This window comes from Aquarana catesbeiana, linkage group LG01 (assembly GCF_042186555.1).
Source record: "Aquarana catesbeiana isolate 2022-GZ linkage group LG01, ASM4218655v1, whole genome shotgun sequence".
Lineage (NCBI taxonomy): Eukaryota > Metazoa > Chordata > Amphibia > Anura > Ranidae > Aquarana > Aquarana catesbeiana.
In genome coordinates this window covers 219,820,861-219,843,177 of record NC_133324.1, presented here as the reverse complement: position 1 = coordinate 219,843,177, position 22,317 = coordinate 219,820,861, and the positions used below count along the sequence as shown (strand labels likewise).

The following is a 22,317-nucleotide window of genomic DNA, read 5'->3' as shown; positions in this document are numbered from 1 at the left end:
GTTTTTTACCTTATGCATTCTATGCATGAAGGTAAAAAACCTTCTGTGTGCTGCTCCCCCAACAGTCCCCCCTAATACTCACCTGAGCCCCCTCTCGATCCAGTGATGTGTACAGGAGCCTCGGGTCTCTCTTTTCTTACTGACTGAGACACAGCAGTAGGAGCTATTGGCTCCCATTGCTGTCAATCACAGCCAGTGAGCCAATAATCAGAGGGGGGGGGGGTCGAGCCAAGGCTCTGTTTCCTATGGAAGCATAAAACAGGGCTCAGAAGTGAACACACACCAGTGCCCTCACAGGGCTCGGAAGTAAACACACACAAGTGCCCCCACAGCAAGCAGTTTGCTTTTGGGGGCACTGGTCAAGGGGGAGGAGCCAGGAGGACCCAAGAAGAAGGGGATCCAGGTTGCTCTGTGCCAAATCATTGCACAGAGCAGGTAAGTATGACATATTTGCTTGTTTTTTTTTTTAAAACAAACCTTTAAGCTGCACCATATTTTGCCCTCTCCAGTTTTAGTAAATCAACCCCATATGGAGCAGGTTTATAAAAGCAGCTATCGTGACTTTCACCAGACATCCATTGGTTGTGATTTAATCACTGCTATTAAAAACATGCACCTAGAAGATTTATCCATGATGAATGTTTGGCAAAAATCAGACTCATTGATTTATAAACATGCCCCTATTGTCACTACTTTCCAACTTTTTATCTTCCACAAGCTTTTAAGTTAATTGTTGAAGGCCAGGGATTTAAATGCAGTGAAAAACCTTTTATCATTGAGCTATGTTCCTGACAAAGGCAGGACAGATTGCGACTCACTGGCTGAACTGCAAAGTGCCCCCTAAAATATTTTTTTTAAATGGAAACTCTTGTATTGTGAAGTTGTAGATGAAAAATAAAGATATATAAAACAGTAACACATTTCATGAGCACTTTATTGATAATATATATATAGTATGTATACAGTAGATACAGTATGTATATGCATACCGTTAAAGAAAAATACTGGCAAAACTAAAGAACCATCGCAACTTTGGCAGCGTATTTATAGTTGAAGGTAAAACATATCTTTTTTGAGAGAGTAAAGCAATTTTAGAAAGAACATAGTGAGGACATCAAAGTTACAGCTGTGGGTTTATCTCTGGCATTTGACAGAACTGAGTCTTAGAAGCCATGTGACAAGCACCATCTCCTATGCTTTGTTCACATGTCACATCCTGAACTTCCAGCTTTGAAAACTGACATCCTATGAACATAAAAATAGTCTAGGCCTTATTCCTACAAATACTGAAGGATCAAAGGAGACAATCAAACAAAAGCTTTTTTTTTTTTAATAGTGTCCTCGATCTCAAGATTTCGATCAAACTGTACATTTTATAAGATTAATACAAGTCCTTAACAAGTTTGTAAATGTTGTATTAAGTCTTTAGGATACTTACTGAAATCCCTTTTTAATTACATGCTTTTAATAAAACAGTAACAAAATTGTGAATGAAAAATCATTCAGCTACAAAGGCAAACACAATATCCAGTGGACAATGTCAATATCTGCTAGGAATACAAGTGCAAGTACTTTGTAACAAGTTGGGAATCATCTGCTCTTCCTTGCTGCTTTGGCTAATACACTGGCTGTCACTGATACTGACTTCCTTACTACCCTATATTTTTATTGTGTTGGGTATTCCTAGAATGTTGCTTTTTAGCATGGACAGTCACTGCCAAATTCTTGCTGTAGGATAACATTTTTTAAATAGTCTCTTCCTCCTCAAATAACTACTGTGAGAATGTTTTTAATATTGCTGATTGTGGGAAGGATTGGGTGTGAATTTGTCAAAGGCATTCAGGTTCTTAGAACTATCAACGAGGGTTTTGTAATTAAAGCATAAAGTCCAAATTAATGGATGGACTTGGCTCTTGGTAAGATGCTTTTAGGAAAAAGACAGCACAGTTAGTACTTGTTGGTTAAAAAAAGTTGAGTTTGAGTTCTTTCAGAGTACCCGTTGAGGTTGGCCTGTTTTGTTAAAAGCTGCCTCACCTGAGCCAATGAACTTATTTGATAATCTCCTTATATTTGACCATTTTAATGAGTCTTGAAAGAATTTGTTCTGGAGTCCAGAAAGACAGGGGTTGATTTACTAAAAGAGACTGTTCACTCAGCAAAGTGAATTCACACTTAGCTTAGTAAATAAGATTAGACCCCGCTCCTTTTAGTCATGAAATTCAAATCATTTGCAAGAAAATAAATGTGTTTATTAATTAACCTTACAGATGGTTGGGTATTCATAGTGAGCACAATTTTACCTTATTTACTAAGCTAAGTGAATATCCTCATTGCCTCTGTTCTTTGGTATATTTAGAGGTGAAGAAAGTCAAACACAAGTTCTGAGCAATGGAGAAAACAAAGCTAAACACCAAGCATTTGCTGGGTTCAAAACTAAGAATAGCCCAAACACAAGAGTGAGGAAGTGGCTTTGAACCCCTCTGAAGTACACTTTGGCCTAATTTTTGTGAACTTTCTCTGCCATGAAAGTAGCATTGATATGAATAGGACATGCAGCATCCAAGAAATACAGTTAAACACTGACTAAATTAACATCTGAACGTTTATCTTTGCAGCACTGTTTGATGCATATTTCTATCACATATGAAATGCACAAAACACTGCTAATATATAAAAGCCCCAAATCTGCCCCAATACCTTTCTTTGTACAATGACAAAAGCATTCCTAAATTACTGTAAGAGAAAAGAGGCAACCAGAGGGATGATGGAAGAGCAGTATGGGAGAACTCTGAATATCCTAGGGAAATTAAAACACTGCTAAGTGCAAGTTCTTGGGCATTGGTGCCAGTGGAACTTTCATAATCCTGGCCATATCCACATTTGTGCAGATTAACCACTTGCCAACTGCGCTATACCCAAAAGACAGCTACACGTGGTTGTCAAGTTCTGGGAGGGCATCTGTTGCTCCTTGAACCATCTTCATCTATTCATCGTGCCTGACTATGACTTTAAATAATCCTGACAGCCATAACTTTCAAGGAGAAGCAATTTAATCGTTTGCTGAAATTAAACAAGCTAAAATATTTCAATCATTATGTAGTGTATTAGTATAAAATGCAGAATTTTCATAACCTAGTTGGTTTAATGGTGGGTCTTCATAACTGGCTTTACTAGTGAGGTCTGCATAGTTGATTCCAACATTTTTGAGCTGAGACTGAACTGAAATGGATAAAAGGACTGGACAATTGGAAAGGCCAGGACAACTGTGAATAACATACCAAGCAACAAAAAGTAGGCTCAGACTGTATTTGTGTAAATTACCATAATAACAAGATGCCGAGAGCTGCTTCCTGGAGTGCTACAGAACCTCGATTCCATACTTCCCACAGTTATTTATTAAAACTAAGTGCCTGGTCTTTTTTCCTCTGGGCTAGCTGAAAAGTTAAATTTGGTGTCAAGGAAGGAGGGTGGAATTACAGACCAGACTGTGTGTGGCATTGGCAGCATGGGTAACAGGAGGCAAAGTAGCTTCATATTATTACTGTACTTCCCTTCTTGTAGTAGATGTGGTTCTGGAGACTGATGTTGGCTGAGTACCACCAATGTCAGTCCACTGACAACTAATGCTAAGCCTTTTGGCTACAAATGCTCTGTCAACACATATGGGGGAGGGAATATTTTGCACCTACTCCTGTTCACAGATATTCACATACTGTCCATAATTTAATGGATAGTTAGCAACCCTGGCAAGTACTGAGCAAAGCTACTCTGCTCTGTGTCCAAAAATTGAGAATTGGTCAAGCACAAGATTGATACCTCTCCCTCAGCGCTCATAGAAAAAATGCTATTCCAAATAACGTAAGCAGCCACTATAACAATAAAACAATATTCCAGAAATATGTTACAGAAAATACCATAACATTAGTAGCGCTAATCAATCACACTCTAATTAAAATTGTGATAAAAAGTCCACTTTATAAATAAATTGTGGATAATAAAATGACCATCAAGAAAAAGTTCATGCAGGATAAAATCCAGTTGATCACCTTCACCACACCGCATGTGTAATACTCCCCCTAGGTAATGAACTTACCAGATGGCAATAGATAATACGCTTGTGTTTTAGTTACAATCCCTGTCAGCAGGCACTGCATCTCTCCATCTAAGTTGCTGCTCACCGCGAGCAAAAGAATTGCAGCAACCCACGCTGTCCGATTGTCTGTCTGCCTTACCCGGGAACACCGCTGCACGAGATACCAGCTGAGCGGTGAGAGGTATACAGGCGATTAGCGACTAGATTCTTTGAGGTTTACATTGCCTGATACATGTCTCTTTACTTTTTAAATATTGTAAGTGCACATTTGTAAGGGGATTATTTTTAACAATAAATGTTACTGGATTGTGCTATGTGCACTCTTTTCTTTTGCTCGCGGTGAGCGGCAACTTAGATAGAGAGATGCAGTGCCTGCTGACAGGGATTGTAACTAAATCACAAGCGTATTATCTATTACCATCTGGTAAGTTCATTACCTTGGGGGAGTATAACACACGTGGTGTGGTGAAGGTGATCAACTAGATTTTATCCTGCATGAACTTTTTCTTGATGGACATTTTATTATCCACAATTTATTTTTAAAGTGGACTTTTTATCACAGTTTTAATTAGAGTGTGATTGATTAGCGCTACTAATGTTATGGTATTTTCTGTAACATATTTCTGGTACTCTGCTCTATGTAATGCTCATAGACAAACGTGGGACACCATAAAGTGAAGCTATGCCTCTACCAATATGGCCCCTCAAGACAGAGGAAAGCATGATAAGACAGTGATGGGAAATGTCATATTAGAGGAAGACCACATACTGGTGACATACCATTTGTCCTCTGCATGCCTTTTTTGGGCACCACTTAAAGAGTTTAGTTCCTCCTTAATGCTACATAGGCCTTGGAAAAACTAGTGTGGTCCCATGTGGATTTATTCTTAATTCAACACTCCGTTTCATTCATTTTTCATTTATGGTACTGTAATCACAAACAAATACAAAAATTGTATGAATTCATCCATGATATGATGCCATCTCAAGCAAGAACACTGAAATAAGACATAATTATAGTAAAGATCATAAATATAGTCATTGCATAGTGCCTCCAAGTTCAGATCAATAAATAAAACCCTGAACACGAAAAAACGCTCACTCACTCACTGAACTAAGATGTTATGTTTCTTTTATCATAGAGTTGCAAATACTTTCTTGTACTTTCTGTCTGCAGCTGTATTTGTTGCAGAATCTTAATTAGATTTTTAATTCCTTACAGAAATTTGTTTCCTTGGTTTGCTTCCAGGGACTTCAAAGTACTCAAATAGTGGAATATATCCAGATACACTTAATGGAATAGACAGAAATGGTTTCTGTATTTACCATCGGAAACAACTGCTGTCCTTAACCAAAGCTTTGGGGAGCGTTGAAGGGGATTAATCACGTTATCAAACTTTGCCAGGATGTGATGTGTAAATATTTAAATGCAGGTTGTTGTGATAATTAGGTGAGTTACAAAATTAGATTGTATTTGAAATACACTGGAAATAAACCATCATTAAATATTTGATTATACTCATGCGTAAAAATCAATGAAGATGTCAAAATTTATTGACTGCGCTTTAGAATAAATACACCTTTAAGCTAAATTCACTTAACCGCATTAAGGAACAGAAGAAATGATACTCATGGTTATACCTAGCACTGTCAATATGGTGAATAGCCTACCCATGTCATACTTCATTAGACCAATGGACTGTAGTGTGTCCAAATTGCAGTAGGCAGGCTTTTGTGCTGGGGTGTATATAATCTGTGTGTTCTGTTGTAGCGTGTTTGCCTGCATAAAAAAAAGACAATGCAACAGGTAAACTTTGGTACAGACTTCCACAGAAAGTTAGGCTGGCCATAGATAGATCGAAATTCAATCAGTTCAGCAGGAACTGATCACATTTCAATCCATATATAGGCAGGCAGGTTGTACTGAAGTTGATCCATCGATTGCCTTCAGTACAACCAGACTGTTGGATTTTTTTCACGCAATCACGGGCCAGCAACTATAGCCACAAGCAATGATCATTGTATTCTGAAGGTGGGGAAACCAGAACACAATAGCTCCATGGGAGGGATTACACATAAGTGTCGATGGGGGGAATCAAGCAAGCAATTTTCTTTCCTTCAACCCATGTTTGACGGAAAAAAATGTAGTTAATGTATGGCTTCTCTTACCTTCCTTATGCTTCTTTAACCACTTCACATCCCGCATATAGTCATATGACGTCCGCAGGAGGGATCTCCCATCCTGGGTGGGCGTCATATGATGTCCTGGGCTTCCCGACCCTCTGGGGGGTGCGCGTGTGCCGCCGCCACGTCTCTCGGGACCCGATGCACGTGCCCAGCGGCCGTGATGTCCGCCGGGCACCCACGATTGCCCATTAACCAAGCAGGACCGAGGATCTGTGTGTGCAAACACACAGATCCACGTCCTGTCAGGTGAGAGGAGACCGATCATGTGTTCCCAGTACAGAGGAACACCGATCGGTCTTCTCCCCTTGTGAGTCCCCGCCCCCTACAGTTAGAATCACTCCCTAGGACACACAGTTAACCCTTTGATTGCCCCCTAGTGTTAACGCCTTCCCTGCCACAGACATTTATACAGTAATCAATGCATTTGTATAGCAGTGATCGCTGTATAAATGCCAATGGTCCCAAAATTGTGTCAAAAGTGTCCGATCTATCCGCCGAAATGTCACAGTCACGATAAAAATTGCAGATTGCCGCCATTACTAGTAAAAATAAGTAAATAAATAAAAATGCCATAAAACTAACCCCTATTTTGTAGATGCTATAACTTTTGTGCAAACCAATAAATATACGCTTATTGCGATTTTTTTTTTTTTTTACAAAAATATGTAGAAGAATACATATCGCCCTAATTGTTTTTTTTTTTTAATTGGAAAATTTATTATAGTAAAAGTAAAAAATATTGTGTTCTTTTTTTAAACTTGTCGCTCTTCTTTTGTTTATAGCGCAAAAAATTAAAAACCGCAGAGGTGATCAAATACCACCAAAAGAAAGCTCTGTTTGTGGGGGAAAAAATATAAAAATTAATTTGGGTACAGTGTTGCATGACCACGGCGCAATTGTCATTCAAAGTGCGACAGCGCTGAAAACTGAAAATCGGCTTGTGCAGGAAGAGGGTGAAAATGCCCTGTATTGAAGTGGTTAACACTGTTCAGTTGTTGGGCTTGAAGGAAATTCTATGTAAGCTATGAGTCTTCGGAGTTGTAGTCTACTTAGGACTATGACTCCCTATTAATCAGTGCTTTTTATCCCTGGGCTGTCATACCTAGAAGTACTGAATATTTCCTTCTAATCCAAGCATGAAAAGAGTGCAGTGGGGAATAAAAAAATAAAACCAGTACTAAACCCAAGACCAAACATAATACATTGCAGCTTACCAATCATTTGGGGAGCTGAAGTTACACTCTGCAGAGCTCAGTGGGGAGAACTGATTGGAGGGAAGGGACACACACCCTCTTCACACGCACAGAGGAACAGAGCTGAGGCTGTCAATCACAGGTTGTGTGCTGGAACTCCCTGCCCAAAACCAGAAGTGACTCTTGCAAGATAGCAGAGGAACAAGCCAGCAGAGAGAACTGACACTTAGTGCTCTGGATTGAGACATGTACACATTATAGAACAGTGTCTCTCAACTCCAGTCCTCAAGGCGCCCTAACGGGTCATGTTTTCAGGATTTTGCACAGGTGATTTGATCAGTTTCACTGCCTTAGTAATTACCACAGCTGTTTCATCTGAGGAAAATCCTGAAAACATGATCCGTTGGGACGCCTTGAGGACTGGAGTTGAGACACTGCTTTAGAAGGATATGTTTTGTTCATATTTCATGTCTGAGGTTTACAACTGCTTTAAACCTGCCTGTACACTATACAAATATGGAATATTTGTTTGATTTTTCTAATGGTTAGTGAGGTCAAATTGATGTTCATTTTCGACCGCAGTGATGACAAAATTATAAGGAGAATGCTGGAAAAAATTTTTGAACACATTTCTATCATACCAAAACCGAAGGTTAAAAGCAAACAAAATTTTGAAGTACTTTTGAATGACGTGTATCAAGTCATCAAATGTTCAAATGTTTTTTCATTTGAAAATCTGCTAGTGTATGGCCAGCTAAGGGAGCCTATTTATAAAGAAGAGCAGATATTGCTGTCCAATAGAATCTGCAGTGTTTGCTTCAAATTGTGGCTTGTATTTATGAGCTGTTCATACATTTCTGGCCATGGAGTGCATCTTCTATTCTCCTATGGGATGCACATACTGTATTTTCAGCCCTGTCCACATTTTAAACATTTCTCATGTAACATGGTGTACATAAAACAAAATATATTTAGTAAAAATTGCAAGACGTGTATTCTAGTGGATTAAGTTATCTGTAGTTGGTGTAAATAATAGATCTTTGAGATGGTATATAATTCTATAGCAGATTCATTAGTGCGACAGAATTAATGCAATATAAATACACGCGGGTACAGGAAATAAGTGTGCTCTTCTCTGGTTGCTTTCACTTTGATGAATGAATCTCTAAATATAATGCTGTTAGTAAATCTACTCTAGCAGTAAAACAATGTCTATATACATCAGGTGAAATCAATCTTGCATCCCCTGTATAAGAAATTCTCAGCCAGCTATTAACCTTGTCATTGAAGATGTGAAGGTCAATGAACAACCTGTGCTTTTCTACAATGGAACAGAGAGCTTGCCATAGGAACATTAGGCTATCTGAACTGTCTGAAAATAGGTGCAGGGATGTTATGGTATGGAATATGTGGTAATCTCTATTTAAGAATATTTACAGTATTAAAAAAAAATGCCATGGTAAATGTCACACTTTAACATTGCTGTCTTTGTGCATACAGCATAAAAGCAGGAACACTGGAAAAAGTTAAAAAGCGATACAGTCCATTAGGTTTTATTTTCATTTTTTTTAACCTAGACTGTGCTTGTAAAATATTGGCAGGCATGTAGTTAACAGCTGTGAACATTTAGGGTGCGTTCACACCTATGTGCTTGTTACAGTATGTGTTGTAACATGCTGGTGCAGGGGTACAAGCATTTTTGCATAAATAAAATTAAAAAAAATCATTAAAAAAAACAATAAAATCTGACCAATATTAATCTGGTGAGCTGCCGCTTAAATAAAACAATATAATTAAGAACACATAGAGCAAATCACAGCGATTACCATAACAGCACTTATGACCTATAAGAGGTGATATCTCTTATAAGTGATAAGCGCTGCTAGGGTAATCGCTGTGATTTTTTCAAGTGTTGTTAATTAATCTGCTTATAGTTGGCCCTTACTGGTTCCTCTTTTACACCTCATTACATGCTAATGTAATTTTAAAAATGTAAAAGTTTTATGTTTTTATCACATACCTTATTTTAGACCTAGTGATGTCATCACTGGGTCCTTATGCTTTTCTTTGCAATTCAGGCAGATATTGGCTGGTAATCAGGAGCGGAAGAGTGCTGTACATAGCTTCCTGGAGGCAGGAAGCTACAGTCAGGTTCATAAATATTGGGACACTGACACAATTCTAATCTTTTTGGCTCTATACACCATCACAATGGATTTGAAATTAAACTAACAAGATGTGCTTTAACCGCAGACTCTCAGCTTTAATTTGTGGATATTTACATCCAAATCAGGTGAACGGTGTAGGAATTACAACAGTTTGTATATGTGCCTCCCCCTTTAAAGGGACCAAAAGTAATGGGACAATTGGCTGCTCAGCTGTTCCATGGCCAGGTGTGTGTTATTCCCTCATTATCCCATTTACAGGGAGCAGATAAAAGGTCCAGCGTTCATTTTAAGTGTGCTATTTGCATTTGGAATCTGTTGCTGTCAACTTTCAATATGAGATCCAAAGAGCTGTCACTATCAGTGAAGCAAGCCATCATTAGTCTGAAAAAACAAAACAAACCCATCAAAGAGATAGAAAAAACATTAGGTGTGGCCAAATCAACTGTTTGGAACATCCTTAAAAAGAAAGAACGCACCGGTGAGCTCAGCAACACCAAAAGACCCGGAAGACCACGGAAAACAACTGTGGTGGATGACCGACAAATTCTTTCCCTGGTGAAGAAAACACCCTTCACAACAGTTGGCCAGGTCAAGAACACTCTCCAGGAGGTAGGTGTATGTGTGTCAAAGTCAACAATCAAGAGAAGACTTCACCAGAGTGAATACAGAGGGTTTACCACAAGATGTAAACCATTGGTGAGCCTCAAAAACAGGAAGGCCAGATTAGAGTTTGCCAAACAACATCTAAAAAAGCCTTCACAGTTCTGGAACAACATCCTATGGACAGATGAAACCAAGATCAACTTGTACCAGAGTGATGGGAAGAGAAGAGTATGGAGAAGGAAAGGAACTGCTCATGATCCAAAGCATACCACCTCATCAGTGAAACATGGTGGTGGTAGTGTCATGGCGTGGGCATGTATGGCTGCCAATGGACAGTGGTATCACTATGGGGGTGCGGGGGGTGCAGCCTGCAAGAGGGGTGACACTAGGACTTTTTTCAGGCGGAACGTGGTGGAAGAGAGTTCCGCCATCTACGTTGCTGCCCTGTGCTTTTCACTCAGTACTGTCACTTCTAAACACGGAAGCCAGGCTTCTGTATTAAGAAGTGACACAGCGATCCTGTCCGGCCAGATTCTCGGCACCTGTCCACACTCCTCGCTCGCCGCTGCCTGTCACACTAGAGCCAGGGAGGGGAAGCTTTTGCTAGGTGGCTCCTCCCCGGCTCTGATGTGTCTTACAGGTCATGAGAGGAGCCTGTGAGGAGGGACATCTCTCTGGATTGAGCCGCGCTGTATCTGAGGTCTGTGTTTACAGGGGAAAGTTTAATATGTGCTAATTGTACAGGAAGGGGGATGGGTGTCTGTGCTGGGAGGGGTAAGACAGTTCTGTCCAGGATGGTGATTTAGTGGTGGAACTCTGCACCCTGTACCTACCTGCACTCTGCACCCACCTGAACTCTGCACCAACCTACACCCACCTGAACTCTGCACCAACCTACACCCACCTGAACTCTGCACCAACCCACACCCACCTGAACTCTGCACCCTGCACCCTGCACCCTGCACCCACCTGAACTCTGCACCCACATGCACCCTGCACCCACCTGAACTCTGCATCCTGCACCCACCTGAACTCTGCATCCTGCACCCACCGGAACTCTGCACCCACATGCACCCTGCACTCTGCACCCACATGCACCCTGCACTCTGCACCAACTTGAACTCTGCACCGACCTGAACTCTGCACTCTGCACCGACCTGAACTCTGCACCCTGCACCCTATTATCTGCTCATATTCAGCAAAAGGCTTCAGAACTCATTGGACGGCGCTTCATAGTGCAGATGGACAATGACCCGAAGCATACTGAGAAAGCAACCAAAGAGTTTTTTAAGGGAAAGAAGTGGAATGTTATGCAATGGCCAAGTCAATCGCCTGACCTGAATCCGATTGAGCATGTATTTCACTTGCTGAAGACAAAACTGAAGGGAAAATGCCCCAAGAATAAGCAGGAACTGAAGACAGTTTCAGTAGAGGCCTGGCAGAGCATCACGAGGGATGAAACCCAGCGTCTGGTGATGTCTATGCGTTCCAGACTTCAGGCTGTAATTTACTGCAATCCAAGATTTGCAACCAAGTATTAAAAAGTGAAAGTTTGATGGATGATTGTTAATCTGTCCCATTACTTTTGGTCCCTTAAAAAGTGGGAGGCACATATACAAACTGTTGTAATTCCTACACTGATTTGGATGTAAATACCCTCAAATTAAAGCTGAAAGTCTTCAGTTAAAGCACATCTTGTTCATTTCATTTCAAATCCATTGTGGTGGTGTATAGAGCCAAAAAGATTAGAATTGTGTCGATGTCCCAATATTTATGGACCTGACTGTAGGGTAACACCTACATGTGATACTGAGTCTTCATGATTTAAAGAACTAAAATCTAATGAATAAAAGTTCCCCTAAAGCAATACATTTATTGGCAGGGTTCCCTAAATGTATGTGCAAAATAGTATTGTATGAGAACACACTTGTTCATATTTGATTTTTTTATTTGAAGGAGAAGTGCAGCCAAAGCTTGTTTGGCTGTACTTCCCCTGTGGATCACAGGAGTACAGTTTGTTCTGCACTCCTGTGACCCAATTTCAGCAGACAGACAGAGCCAATCCAGGCTCCGGAAAGATCAACTGACTCCCAGCTCAGCCTCTCAGTAGGCTGCAGAGAGCCTGAGTCGGCCGCTCCCGCACCCTCCACAGCCCAATTTGGGGGGCAGAGCAGGGAGCATGTGACTAACAGTCACTAGCTCTCTGCTCACCGAGCTGTGAGAACCAAGGATCGGCATTGTTTGATTGCTTAGTTCTCAGTGCTAGATGGAGCATTGGAACAATGATTAAAAAAGAACCACTGGAGTCTCCCTGCATATTGATGAAACTTGTAATGAATCTGGCTGTACAGTAAAATATATCCCTCGTATAAAATCTTATTGCACAGTCCCTTATTAGACAAACTGCTTAGATGATCTTATTCCAATATGTAATAAAAAAATGATATTGTTTGCTTCTTATTAATAAGCCTGCTAGACACTAAAACATCAAATATGAAAATTTAAGAAGGGATGTGAAGGTAAGTAAAATAATTCCTTATTCCATATGAATATATGTTGTAATAACACAATGAAAAATATTGGTTAATATAGTGAAGTGACATTCATGGCTGGGTAAAGCTAGCAGCAATTCCATGCACCCTCTGCAGTTACATCTTAACTATATTAAAATGTGGCTATTAGAAGTGTTGCTATACATACAAATGACATTCAGTGCCTTCCTAAGTAATGCCCATGAGGACAATCTCATTATAAAGTTGTGTTCAAGATATTCCCTTGACTCAACACCTACGTTTAACAAAAATCTTTAAATCCATACCTTAAAGCAGAACTGAACCCTCATATCCTTTACAGTCAAGGAAGCTGCCACTGTTTGATCTGCAGTTGCCATGGTGCTGCACATGTAATCAGCCATGACACCAGCCATTTAATGGCGGAGCAGGAAACAAAGGGTAGCTCTGGAATGTGGAGAGGGTGTGTTTTTTGGGTCTTGACTTCACTCTTAATTTACTAGTACAACCATAAGGGTGGCTTTGCATTGAGCCACTCTCTGCCAGTAGATCCATCTGCTCAGTGGATCATCTCTCTGCTGATCCCCGCTAAGAAGACATATGACAGGTCTGTGTCCCCTCTACTTATGCAGAGGGGACACAGGCACAGCCCGCTTTCCTGTATGGGCGGTCGGATGTAAACAGACTACAGGTCCATTTACATCCAACTGTCATCCAATTCTATCCCCCATCCGTCTGTTTTTAGTGCTCAGGATCGGATGTCGGCAAGTGCCCATAGTGGGCAATAGATGGTCCGATCAAGTCCACCTAAAATACTGACAGGTGGACCCGATCAGTCAACCCCTGTGAAAGGGGCCTGTGATTTTGGTGTATTTTATGAAAGGACTTTGCAGGACTCTTGATGTGCTTTCAGAAAATGCAGCAAAACCACCGGACATAATAGAAGTCAATGGCAAAGCACAGCTAACACACTCGGCATGTAGATACGCTGCACTGCACCCGTGCTCCAAGCAAAGTATAGCGGGTTTAGTGTGAAAGTGCCCTAATTGGTGCAGGATAGTGGTCAAACTATTGAGGAAAAAGACAACCATGCAAGTAGAAAATTATACAGCCCCAGGCAGTGATCCCATGATTACACCCTCTCTGCACATGAGGCAAAGGGTACTGGCCCTGCATACATAGTCAATGGAAGAGAAAAGGTTGGGCGGCCCCACTCTGATTCAAACACCTTTATTGTGGCAAAATGAAGTCCATACAGCAACAGAGGTACAGATACAGGTATAGCTGACGCGTTTCACACCCTTACTGGTGCTTAGTCATAGCTAAAAGGCCACAGACCCCAATCTTAAATTTATAAATGTAAAACACTTATCACAGTGTGATCTATAGAATACATAGGGAAGGAAATACCAAAAAATGTCAACATAGACTTTATAAATACAAAACCATTTTCAAATAAATGACAAATGAATAAACAAACAAGGAAATACACCTCATATAAGCTCATATAAAATCCTAGAAAAATGTGTTAAAAATGTATTCATTTTGTTGCCAATGTACCCAGGAAATACCTATGCATATATCAATTCATTGAATCCATAAAAAGAAAGGGGTACACCCACCATAAAAACGAACAACTCTGGGAACACATGCAACAAAAAGGAACTCTTACAATGGAGATATATACAGAAGGATACCCAAACCCAAAACATTACAGAAGGCAGGGAGAGGTAACCATACTCCCACCCCGTATTATAAAGATTGTAGAAAATAATATATATAAAACGAGATTTATATAAATATACCACATGTAAAGTAATACTAGAAAGTAACACATATCTACATCCAAAAGCTACCCACATAATTACCTAATTACCTATTTTTGGGGGCAAACAGAAAATGTCATGGGCACTACAATAATGTTAATTATATTGAACCTATCGATGTAGCCCCAAATATAGGCCGACAACCAAGCGAGCCATCATCACTCATAATAATGGGACACAGCCCATTCAAAATTCAAGCCAGCTGCTTTTTTAGTGTTAAGGCTAAAGGTCCAGAATACTTCTTTTTTACATAATGTCCTGAACCTGTCACCCCCCCTAGCAGGCACCACAACCCTCTCAAGCCCCTGAATCACTAAACTCGAGACATCTTTATCATGAAGCACATTCCAGTGTCTGGCTACATTAGTGGAATGGTTTTTTTCTACGTCATACAAGTGGTCATGAAGACAATCCCTTAACCTGCGAGTCATCTGACCCACATACTGAATATGACATGATTCACAAGTAATAACAGACCAAAAACCTTGTGTTACAATTGATAAAAGAAGGAATTTTGAACATCCTACCAGTAGTAGCCAAATTAACTGTGTCCCCTCTCTTAATATGAGGGCAATATGAGCAACCCCTTGCAATGCACCTAAATGTGCCTTTAAACTGTGGGGACCTACAGGAGTCTTAATTCCTTTTGATAATATCTGAGCATATGTTGGGTCATTGAACAACACAGGAAGGTATGCAAATGAGGTGAAACAAATGTCAATGTAAAAAAGAGAGCGATGCAAATAATTCCACAGTAGCGCACTAAATTAATCTACAAATTTCCTAAATATTAGCATTGTGAAATGATCAACATAAAACACCCATATATAATGAAAAGTGTCCATATGGCACATCCAAAAAATATATATATGCTCCAACATATGCAAATAAATATGGTAATACAGTCCAGCTTAAAGTGATGAAAAGATAGTGAAACAAAATAACAAAGGAAGGTACAGCGGTAACTTGGATTACAAGCATAATTTGTTCCAAAAGAATGCTTGTAATCCAAAGCACTCGTATATCAAAGCGAGTTTCCCCATAGAAGTCAATGGAAACTCAGATACTTTGTTCCACAGTGACTTCTTTTGTGTGCAGTACCATATGTGGCCAGAGGTGGGGGGTGCCGGAGACACTCGGAAACCACTCGAAGCAACTTGGATGCACTCGAAAACACTCGGAGAGGCTCAGAAACACTCGAGTGTTTCCGAGTGGCTCTGTGTGCATCTGAGTGTCACTGGCACCCGCGCACCTCTGGCCAAATGCGGTACTGCACACCCCAGAGGCTTGAATCCTGCTTCTTTTGCAAGACAACGCTCGCAAACCGAGTTATGAGCGACCCAATTCGGGCAACAATTGGCCCACCTGTAAGGGGATCTTACCCCTTATGAACTTTGGGGAGATGGTGGAACACAGGCATAATTGGAAATTTTGGAATAAACATGTCTCTATCTTTTTGAGTAAAAATCCCAGTTACCACTGCTCTGTCTAATAAAGTTTAAAGATCTTTTTTGAAAGATTGAGTCGGCTCACCCCTAAGTTTAAGGTGAATTTTTTGTATCAGACAATAGGCGCAAAGCTTCAGCTTTATACATTTACAATCGAGGACTACCACTGAGCCCCCTTTATCCACATTTCTAATCACAATGCTGTCATCCTCACTCAGGCTTCTAAGAGCCATTTTTACTATATTAGTTAGTTTGTCTGACACGGAGCCACCCAAACTACGACGGGCTAGATGAGTCAAGTCTTTCTCCACAAGTTTCTGAAACAAATCCATACCCTTGCCCCGGGATGCTACAGAGTAAAAATCAGATTTTAATCTAAACTGGATCCCCAGGGCAAAGACAGGACATGACTCCATGGCCAAATCGACCAAATCTTGTAAAGCACATACATCAGAAAACAATTGAGGAGAAGGGGGAGACTCACCTGCCAAAGAAACATCTAGTGGACCCTCCTCATCCCTCTCTGGCTCGCTTCCTTAAAGTGTTTGTCAAGCCTTTTATTTAAGTCTATGCCAGACCCTCTATTATGGCCTGGTATAGTACACTTTGTTAGTCTTTTAAAAAAAATGAGCCTTGTAAATACCTGTTTAGATCTGTCTTCATGTCGGTCACATGACTCGCTGTACAGCTCTGATGGATGACTTCTGCAGGAGGGACCGAGATCTCCCTCTGACATCAGCTGGGGAGATCACATGGCTGCTCAGCCCTTCCTGCAGTAGCCCTGGAAACTGGCCGAGAGTCATGCCTGAAGACGCGTGCTAAACAGGTATTTACAAGCCTCGTTTTTAATAAAGATTTACACAGTGTGGTAGACCAGGCTCTAATAGAGGGTCTGGCATTGAGCAGTTATTTTTTATTTTAATAATATCGGCAGCAGGGGGGGCGGCGTCAGAGACACGGAGCAGGCAGGGAGGAGGGGGTGAGGGGGAGAGAGGATAGCAGAGAGCAGGGCTGCGGATGAAGGAGGGGCGCAAACTGCACACTGTGGTCAGGGCTCAGCAGCCCTGATTTTCGTGGTCAGTGCAGAGAGGGGGATACAGGAAGTGGCAGGTTCAGGGAGTTTTTTTTTTACAGTTTAGAGATGGGCAGATTACAAAGCACAAGCACTGTGCTATGTAATCTGCTGTAAGGGACCAGGATCTATATTTTTTTTTGGGGGGGGGTTAACAAATACTTTAAGGTTAAAGAACGAGCGAATATGTTTACATCCAGCAGTGTCCCAAACAAATCAAAATGTTTAGTGGGGCAAAAATGTAAACCCTTTGACAATAAAGTCTTCTCTGAATCACTCAAAGACTGCTGAGATAGATTTAACACATCGGATCTTATTGCTGAACCCAACCCTGAAGCGAATACCGGCCGCTGTTTATATAATTTATGTCTCTTTCCTCCCCTCCTTGTTTTCCTGACTTTTTCTTATTTTTCTTGTTGAAACCACGGGTGTTCCTGTTTAAATGCTGTCCACTCACAGGACGATCACTGCCGATCGGCAGACCGGCAGGTTGAGGAGATGAATCGGAGGCTGTACCTGCCAAAGTATCATTGGCCGGCTCACTCTTTGGGTCAGAGAAGCTAAAACTCTTCTTAATAGGCATTTTCATGGGCCGACCAGAGAAAAACCTATTCCTTTCATGAGAGTTATTCTATACAATGACCACCTGTTTAACACACAGCACACTTTATTATGGATATACGAATAAGCCTACTGTTTTGAAATATTGTTAAACCAGATAAAACTATATTTTTACAAGTGATATTATATATATGTGACCTAACCTTAAAGTGGTATTAAACCCAAAACCAAAAATATAACCTATTGCAGCTTACCAATCATTAGATGTGGAGGCTGCATTCGTTTTTTTTTAGCCTTTTTTGCCCTCCCCTGTTTTTACCTGGTGATCTGACCAGTAACACACCTCCTGTATTAGTGAGACAATATTTTGGCTGATTGAGCATAGGAGGCACAGCAGACAGAAGCATTGTCAGTATAGGGAGAGGGTAGTGTTAAATGTATTAGCAGATTTAAATACACTAACAAACTCCAGCTTGCACTTTACTCTACACTGTTTTCGGGGCTGGGGGTTCCTTGTTACATATTTGGTGGACCTGCCCTGTGGCCACAAGCTTCTGGATACAGGTTTATAACATGCTTGATTCGGTCTTAGACATTAACATTGCCCGAGACCCATGGGAGGCCCTTCTGCACAAACCCAACCTACATCTGAATAAACACCAAAGGAAGAGTGTGGGGTATGTATATCTAGCATCCTGGCAGACCATGGGTAAAGCTTGGAGACGGCCAGCAATTAATTTCACAGAGGTCAATCAACAGTTCAATGGAGACCATGATACATGAAAAATGGACCTCTATATTTACTGACACCCATACAAATTATCTCAAGGTCTTAGGCCCTAGGCTGGATTACATTAAGCATTTTAACATCAACCACTCTCTTCTTTCTTTGTGATCGCCGGCCATGAACCAGAAAAACGACGCAACTGGTTGGACCTCATGGGACAGCTCTTTCCTCCCCACTGCCTTGTGGTAAATATGCTTTTCTGTTTCCAATCACGAGGGGCTCTGCTCCCTCTGGTGTACTACATTCATTGTTTATGTATATGCAATGCATGTTGTTTTATCATACTGTATTCCAAAAATTCAATAAAAAACATTGTATAATAAAAATAGCAACAATTTATCAGGACAAAATAAAGCATTGGCATACCACCAGTGAACTAGGTGTGTATTACTAAATGATAAATGTACTGCATTTACTGTAATTGAAAATTTTAGAATGGATCCATGTTTTGGTAAATAGTAAAACAGAACATGTTTACAACATATTGAAATCAATAAATCAAGAGTATACATTTTCTAAGTTCTCTATATATATTATGTTAAAATCGATGTTTAGTTGTTGATACCTTGGTGAAAAAATTGGCAACTATAGGACAGTTTGATGCTTGAATTCCTTTTTAGAAAAATATCACACAAGATCAACACCAAACATCCTAAATGCTATATTTCATTTCTCATTTTATTTTCAATCATTCAAATATCTCAGAGAAAATATTAAGGGTGGAGAAATACGCATGGATTTCTATTATAGACTGCTCACCTTATCTGCCTAACAGCAAAAGAGATTTTACCTTCTTATGACCAGAACGAATTGTATGATGCACATTTCACTGTGAAGAACATTTCTTTAGATACCGTAAAAGTAAAATACTCAAATTCAGCTTTGTAATGTACAAGCATACAACGGTGTATAAAGATTTTCTGTCAAGCAAGCCAGTGTAGTGGCTAGAAAGAATAGGTTTAGTGGTTTATTAACTTTGAAATCAAAGAAATAATTATTTTCCACTTTTTGAAGTTACAAAAGCACAAAGGTCTCCAAATCCTACATTCAATTGAAACTAAACTCAAAAGGTTTAGAATTAATATCTAAGCAATACCCTGAAAATATATCCTCTGCCTGGTATTCTTCTAAAAAATAGTAGTGCACTTGCGCACTTCCTGATATGGTAGAGTGCTTAGGTAATCCAGTGCCTACAGCATATAGCTAAGTATCTATAATAAGAGATTACGACATTGCTGCCTCTGATTGCTAGTCTCAGAAGATATCTGGTGATGTGATTACTGTGCTGCTCATTATTCTCACTGCTGGAGGCTCTAGGACATTGAAGAAGAGGACATACCCAGAAAGCTTGTCCTGAAAAACTGTATGTTAGTGCAAAAAAAGAGTATCACAGACAGTACTCAATTGTTTCTGGCGCAGGTGCAATAATACGGCTACAATCACCTCAAACATGAGGAAGAAAAACCCTGCCTATACCAAGATGGCTGCCTCCATATAGAGACACAGTGCATAACTAGGCATGGTAAGTTAGTAATGGAGAAAGATCAGTTGCAGGGTTACCAAAGGAAATATTGGTGACCAGACCTTTGTCCTCTGTCAGAATTTTTTGGGCACAGCTTCTAGAGTTCATGTTCTCTTTATGACAAAGCTAGACACCAGGAAATTAAAAGCTATCTCCAAACTTATACTCAGTTTGTAGGATGTTACAATAAGGTAGAGGGACTTGTGACTCTTGGCCGCCTTTAGTTGTTGAAAGCCACAAATAAGCTGTGTGGACATGCACGCTGAGCTTTCCTCTCAACTTCGCTGTCCTCTGCCATATTGCCAATATCCACACAGGCAACTGGCATTACTACACCGACATGAACCTAACCATTTGTCAACTCCTCCCCACATGTTGCCACAACAAAAATGTGTTCTTTATTACTGGCAGCTTGAGCCCTACCTGCCCTGGAACTTTGCTAGTTTAGAATATTTATGTTAAGGGATTGATTAAAGCCTGTTTCCGGATATTTCTTAAGATTTGGATAGATTGAGGAGATGACATTTCTGTCTGGCTTTTATTTCTGTCGGTAACTCCATTAATCTCTTCCCACCAAGGTGGCGCAAATATGCGGCCTCTCGGCAGGTGGGATTGAATGCAGAGAGGCTGCATATATGCGGTCTTATGTAAAGAGTTTTCTGTGCTGAGAGCATGCACCCTGAGCGTTACCAGATACTGCTGGGGACCAGAAAGCTCCAAATGCATACTTCTGATTGGAGCTTTCCGATCACATGACTGCTGTGACAGCCAATCACAGCGGACACATGACCCAAATGCTTGCCTCTGCCTCCCGGCATTTAGACGCTCTTAAGGGGCTGGAAGGTGGAGGCAGGAAGGGGTTAAGGAGATTTTCCCTTCCTGTCATTACTTTAACAAAAATGTGTTTTGTTTTTTGTCTGCATCTGTTGGCAAACAAATGAGACAGTGGGGGGCAATAAAAACCTGACAGATGTTCTAACCCTTCCCTACATATCTAAAAATTGAACATTTTTGGCCATTGGGCTTTAAGTAAGATTGCCACATCAGAATGCCTGATCTTATGTGATTGGGACAACTCTAATAGCAACGAGCCACGGCACAGTGAAAAGATAACTAAATCCAGTGACACAGTCTTTAGATGTAGTGACTGGTTTCATTTTAATTTTTCAGGCTAAGAACATTTTCAGCAAGTACAGAAAATACCTGTGGATCTTGCCAGAAATGCAGTATCCTTGTCACTTCTTTTGAGCTTACCTGGAAGCTTAAGCAATGCTATCTTTATTCTGTAAACTACAAACCTCCCTATCCCCCATGGAATGGAGAGAAACAAAAGCAGACATGCTTGAAGACCAGCCTGTGTGACAACCATGGCTCCACCAATAGAGACATTGCAGGAGTAACTGTGTTGTCACCCAGTGACAGGAAATACGTTATTCACAGGGTGATTTTTTCTAGCAGAAAGACATTTATTAATTGGAAGCAAGGATATCAATTTAAAAATGAATACGGTTTCTACACTGTTCCATTGTGCACTGTGGACCTTCATTATATTAATGAATTCACTTTAAGGTGTTATCAATTACTTTGTTATTGTAACATAAATAATGCAGTATTAATAACATACAATTCCAGTTATTTAACTTCTTTTTAATGCCAGCTCCAGAAAGTCTAGCTTTAAGGTCCCAATGGATTTATATACAACACCACACAGTGTGTAACAGAGCAGCAAAGCATGCAGGCCCTGCTGGCCAATATTTAGAAGCTGAACAAAGCTTCCTCTGTTCGGGCTTAAGCCAGATGTATAGTTTACTATTCCTATGAGCAGGTTACAATCTCCACCTTTAAATAAACATACGGTCCCAGCTGGCATAAGCCTCATGTATTTCCAGATGGGTAAGCTAGCAAAGTTTTTTCAAGCTGGTTCAATTAGTATTGTTATACATGTAAATGTTCTTTAAAATCTCTTTATAATTATTTTATTTAACGTGTAACATCAGCCAATGAGCTAAGTACACATCTGAAATATACTCTTGTAATATTCTCTTGCCACACTATATAGCCAGGAGTGGTGCTACTGTAGCTTCATTGGTTTTGTATCTATCTTTGACACTTTCCCACCTTTAGTCTGCTCGTTGAACCATTGTATATATGAATACCTTCTCATTGGTGTCCTCCTTGTACTCTCTCCATCCAGTCTTATGCCGCGTACACACGATCGGACTTCTCATCTGAAAAAGATATGACGGCTTTTCCGACGGGATTCCGCTCAAGTTTGCCTTGCATACACACAGTCATGCAAAAGTTTGCTGAACTTACGAACATGCGTCGAATTGTTTCCTGAGCATGC

The 22,317-nt window shown here is 40.4% G+C and overlaps 1 protein-coding gene across 1 annotated transcript in view; it reads right to left on the bottom strand.

Moving 5' to 3' along the window:
• CHSY3 (chondroitin sulfate synthase 3) overlaps positions 1-22,317 on the bottom strand; it is a 603,240-nt gene that overhangs the window by 209,559 nt on the left and 371,364 nt on the right. The gene's annotated exons all lie outside the window — the stretch shown is intronic.